This window comes from Lithobates pipiens, unplaced genomic scaffold, assembly GCF_037356315.1.
Source record: "Lithobates pipiens isolate NorthernLeopardFrog02 unplaced genomic scaffold, aLitPip1_a1.2 Scaffold_18, whole genome shotgun sequence".
NCBI classification, from domain to species: Eukaryota; Metazoa; Chordata; class Amphibia; order Anura; family Ranidae; genus Lithobates; species Lithobates pipiens.
The window spans coordinates 361,338,855-361,344,854 of record NW_027507758.1 but is presented as its reverse complement, the minus strand read 5'-3'; positions in this window follow the sequence as shown (position 1 = coordinate 361,344,854).

Sequence of the window (6,000 nt, the reverse complement as noted above, 5' to 3'; positions counted from 1 at the left end):
GGAGACTTGAGAGAAGTTTATGGTCCATGTTAACCCTTTTGATACCCGCTTGCATGACCATCTGTTTGCACAGGGGTCCATGCCATAAGGTGAGAGTGATTAGTTAGACCGGAGGTGAAGATATTGTCATGCTACTGTGGAAAAAAAAATTACTTACGTCAGTGCTATAGTTTGAATTGAAAATGTATTTGTGTGAAGTGTGAAGTTAAGTTATGGATTGTGGAAACTAACTAGTGTCGGGTGATTGTATATAGTGTATACCACATTTACCACTGACTAATGCAGAGTTGCAATGCAAGGAGGTCAGCTAAAAGTAGTTGGATCAGTATATGCGTTATAATTAATCAAAATCAGTCGATTATTTGATAAAAATAAATTTTGATTAATCGAACACGAAAATTTTAATCAGTAACAGCTCTACTTTTTTTAACATATTGGATAGAGTAAAGCCTCGTACACACAATGCGACTGTTGGCAGTGGATTGTCTGTTGACAGACTGTTGTTATAAAATCTTACCGTTAGTATGCTCCTTTTTACAATTGTTGTCCAACTTTCGGCCAACAAATGTTGGTTGGCAGGTTAGAAAATATTCATCAGAGAATGGTTTGATATCAGATTTACACAAATACACAATACACAATACAGTACACAAATCCGTCACACAAAAGTCGAAAGTACAAACACGCATGCTCAGAATCAATGCTCAAACAGGAAATTAGCAGAAGGGGCCCAAAGGGTGGCGCTCAAGAGCTGAAATTCCTCGTAATACGTCACTACATTCATGTTTGTTGCACAACAATTGTGTACCGTTAGTATGCAAGACAAGATCCTGGCACATGTCCTTAAGAAAAAAATCAGACGCTCGGTTGGCCAACAATTGTACCGTGTGTAAGAGGCTTATAACCCCTGTAAGGTAAATATATGCCATTTGTGTCCCATTGGGGAGATTTCCCTTCACTTCCTTCCTTCTCCCCTATATCCAAAACTGTGGATTTGCCTTTAGTTATGCATTAAGCACTTCCGGACCGCCCACCTTACATATACTGCGGCAGGGCGGCCCGTCTGCACAAAATCCTGTAGTCACGCTGTGACTGGAAACAGTGGGAGCCAATCAGTGGGTCCGGCTATGGCCGCCGCGACCCGCCAATTGTTCACAGGAGACACGGAGCAGCGGTGTGCTAAACAAGGCACACCGCTGATCTGTCAGTGAGGAAAAAAGAGATCTTCATCTAAGATGAAACATGATCTCTGTTTTCCTCCATTGTAACACTCCCACCCCCCCCCCCCACAATTAGAGAGCACCTCCCTAGGACACACTTAACCCCTTGATTGCACCCTAGTGTTAACCTCTTCCCTGCCAGTCATTTACACATTGATCAGTGCATTTTTTTTAGCACTGATCACTGTATTGGTGTCACTGGTCCCCAAAATGTGTCAGTTAGGATCAGATTTGTCGGCCACAATGTTGCAGTCCTGCTAAAAATCGCCAATCCCATAGTTTGTAGATGCTATAAATTTTGCGCAAACCAATCAATAAACAATTATTGGGATTTTTTTTTTTTTTTACCAAAAAAATGTAGCAGAATGTACATTGACCTAAACTGATAAAGAAATTTGATTTAAAAAAAAAAAAAAAAATAAAAAAAAAGTATTGGGAATGTTTTATAGCAGAAAGTAAGGAATGTTGTTTTTTATTCAAAATTGCTGCTCTTTTTTTGTTTATAGCGCAAAAAATAAAAACCACAGAGGCGATCAAATACCGCCAAAAGAAAGCTCTATTTGTGAGGAAAAAAAAGGACATCAATTTTATTTTGGTACAGCGTCACGCTGGTACAGAGCCGGACAAAAAAATGTCCTGGTCATGGGATTGATCGATCCAATGCAGCATCCACCTAGGCAAGTTTAAATGTTTTTTTTCTTCTTCTTAACCACCTCAATACAGGGCACTTACACCCCCTTCCTGACCAGACCAATTTTCAGCTTTCAGTGCTCTCACAGTTGGAATGACAATTACTCAGTCATGCAACACTGTACCCATATGAAATGTTCATCCCTTTTCCACACAAATAGAGCTTTCTTTTAGTGGTATTTAATCACTAGTGGGTTTTTTGTTTTTTGTGCTATAAATAAAAAAAAAAGTAAATTTTGTGAAAAAATGCCTTTTGCTCTTTCTGTCATAAAATTTTGCTAATTACTAATTTTTCTTCATAAATTTTGGCCAAAATTTATACTGCTACATGTCTTTGGTAAAAATAAGCCACATTAGTGTATATTATTTGGTCTTTGTGAAAGTTATACAGTCTACAAACTATGGTGCCAGTCACTGAAAATTGATCACATCTGATCAGGCCTTCAGTATATCAGGTGATCTCATTTCTTGAGACACTAACAAGTCAGGAAAGTACAAATACCCCCCAAACGACCCCTTTTTAGAAAGTAGACATTCCAAGGTATTAAGTAAGTAGCATGGTGAGTTTTTTTAAGTTGTAATTTTTTCCCACAATCATTGCAAATTAAATATTTTTTTTAATTATTTTTTTTACAAAATTGTCATATTATCAGGTTATTTCTCACACACAGCATAAGCATACAACAAATTACACCCCAAAATACATTCTGCTACTTTTCCCGAGTACGGCGATACCACATGTGTGAGACTTTTACACAGCCTGGCCACATACAGAGCACCAACATTGAAGTAACACCTTCAGACGTTCTACGAGCTAAAAATGACACATCTCATTTCACAGCCGCCTATTACACTTTTGAAGGCCCTGGAGTACCAGGACAATGGAATTGCCCATAAAATGACCCCATTTTGGAAAGCAAACACCCCAACGTATAATCTGTGAGGCATAATGAGTCTCTGGTACTCTCATGGGCTGGTGACAGGTACTTGATTACTCTGATGGCCTGGTGACAAGTACTTGAGTACTCTGATGGCCTGGTGACAGGTACTCGGGTACTCTGATGGCCTGGTGACAGGTTCTCTGATGGTCTGGTGACAAGTACTTGAGTAAAAGGATCACAGCCAATCACGTGGGTAAACAGCCAGCCAATGGCTGGTTACCAGCGTCGGTGACGAGCAGTGCTCCCGTTCCCATGCCGCCACCGACGTGCACGCACACGCCGTGCACGCACACGCCGTGCACAGTGGGGTGTAACCATCTGTGATGGGCCGTGACTTCATCACGGCCGATCATGTGGTAAACAGCCATGCCCAATGGCTTTTCACCCCCCTCAGTGGCGAGCGGTGTCTCCGTGACACGCTGCCACCGAAGGAACATGGATGCGTGCGCACGAACAATAGGTGCGCCGTCATTTGACAGCCGGCGGTCACCAACTAGTTAATCTTATACTTGAACCTTCCAGGGATGAAGTGATTAAGCTGGCCATTGATGGATTCAAATTTGGCTGATGGGAATGCTGGAAAATATTTCCTGGATGAGCCAGATGCAGCCACTGATCAGTGTATTCTGCCAGAGGAGTTGTCCTGTTGTACAATGGCACAGTGAGTAAGATTCCTTCATCCCCCAATCTATGGCTAGCCTAAAGCCTCGTACACATGGTAAGGTTGTTGGCCAACCGAGCGTCTGATTTTTTTCAAAAGTGGGTTTGCCAGGAACGTGTCTTGCATACAAACGGTACACAATTGTCACGCCACAAACACGAACGTAGTGACGTACTATGAGGAATTTCAGTTCTTGAGCTCCACCCTTTGGGCCTCTTTTGCTAATTTCATGTTTGGTGAGCATTAATTCCGAACATGCGTGTTTGTACTTTTGTGTGACGGATTTGTGTACTGACCATACAAAAATCTGACATCAAACCGCTGTCCGCCGAAAATTTACTAGCCTGTCATCCGATATTTGTTGGCCGAAAGTTGGACAACAGTTGTCAAAAGGAGCGTACTAAAAGTAAGATTTTAGGACAACAGTCGGTCAGAGTAGTTTGTCTGCCTGTTATGAACATTGAGCTAGCCTATAAAACTGGTCATAGATGGACCGAATCTCGGTCAGTTCAGTGGAGAGTGACCAAGATTCAATCGTTAGGTGGGCAGGCTGGTTGTACTGAAGTTGATTCATTTGTCAGATTTTTTTGCATTTGATCACTGTGGCTGGCTATAGCCCCTAGCTGGCAGGGAAGGTTTGGACAGAACAAAAAAGCGTTGCCGAAGTGATTTCCCCATCAGCACTGACTGCGTTAATGGGGAAATGGAGCAATGGAAATTGCTTAAAAGACAAGTATGGGATTAATGCTGGGTACACACGACTGGACTTTCTGACTTTTGCTGGTCCGACGGACCAAATACGACGCAAGGGAAGCTACAGCACCTGCCCACGAAAATGCTTCCAGCACGATCCCATTGTGCTGGTTCTCGGCTGCAGGGTACTGTACATCTCGCGCGAGAGATAAGCGACAATGTCCCTTAGGTCTGGTATGGATTTTAAGGGTAACCCCCCTATGCCGAAAAAACTGCATGGGGGTCCACCCAAAATCCATACCAGACTGTTACCCAAGCACGCAGCCCGGCCGGTCAGGAATTGGGGTGGGGACGAGCGAGTGTCCCCCTTCCTCCTGAACCGTACTTTAGTCCGTGTGTGGGCAAGTCCGTTCATTCGGAAGTCAATTGTCGAAAGTCAGGAGACCGTCTGACCTAGTCTGTCAGAAAGTCTGTTCATGTGTGCGCAAATCCGATCGTTCGGATAGTAGATTGGAACTTAGCCCGAAAGTCGGTCGGGAAGACCGTCGGACCTAGTCTGCTGGAAATTTCGGTCCTGTCTGCATGGCATAAGAAGAAAAAAAAAAACTGTTAAACTCGCCTAGGTGGATGCTGCATTGGATCGCTCAATCTGGGCTGGTGATAGGTACTCTAGTGGGCTGGTGACAGGTTTTCTGGTGGGCTGGTGACAGGTACTCAGGTACGCTGGTGGGCTGGTGACAGGTACTTGGGTACGCTGGTGGGCTGGTGACAGGTACTCGGGTACTCTGGTGGGCTGGTGACAGGTACTCGGTACTCTGATGGGCTGGTGATAGGTACTTGGGTACTCTGATAGGCTGTTGATAGGTAGTAGGGTACTCTGATGGGCCAGTAACGGGTAGTTGGGTACTCTGATGGGCCGGGGACAGGTACTCGGGTACTCTGATGGGCTGGTGACAGGTACTCTGGTACTTTGATGGGCTAGTGACAGGTACTCGGGTACTCTGATAGACTGGTGACAGGTAGCTGGGTACTCTGATTGGCCATGACAGGTACTCGAGTACTCTGATGGGCCGGTGAAGGGTACTCAGGTACTCTGCTGGGCTGGTTACAGGTACTTGGGTACTCAGATGGGCTCAGTATCATATGATGTTTACCTGTAGGGAGGAGATGTTCCTGCCGGCGTCATTTGTCTATGGCCTGGTATGGAAGTGGTTAATAAAGGACTTGTCAAAAACTCTTTACCATGTTTCTTACTTTTAGAATTTTTTTGGGTAAATGTGTACGATGTACTCAATACCCATTCACATGGAGGGACCGGTATCTGGGGGCCCCCTTGCTAAAGGGGGCTTTCAAATTTCAATAAGCCTCCCCACCCACAGATCAAGACAACCACAGCCCAGGGTTGTCGGGAAGAGGCCCTTGTCCCCATTAGGGATGAGCCGAACACCCCCCCCCGGTTCGGTTCGCACCAGAACTTTCGAACGGACCCCAAATTCGTACGAACGTTAGAACCCCATTGAAGTCTATGGGACTCGAACGTTCGAAATGAAAAGTGTTAATTTTAACGGCTAATATACAAGATACTGTCCTAAAAAAGGGTTTGGGGACCTGGCTCCTGCCCCAGGGGACATGGGTCAATGCAAAAAAAACTTTTAAAAATGGCCGTTTTGGCGGGAGCACTGATTTTAATGACGATTAAAGTGAAAAAAAAAAGTGAAATATTCCTTTAAATATCGTGCCTGCGGGGTGTCTGTAGTATGCCTGTGAAGTGCCACGTGTTTCCCGTGTTTAGAAC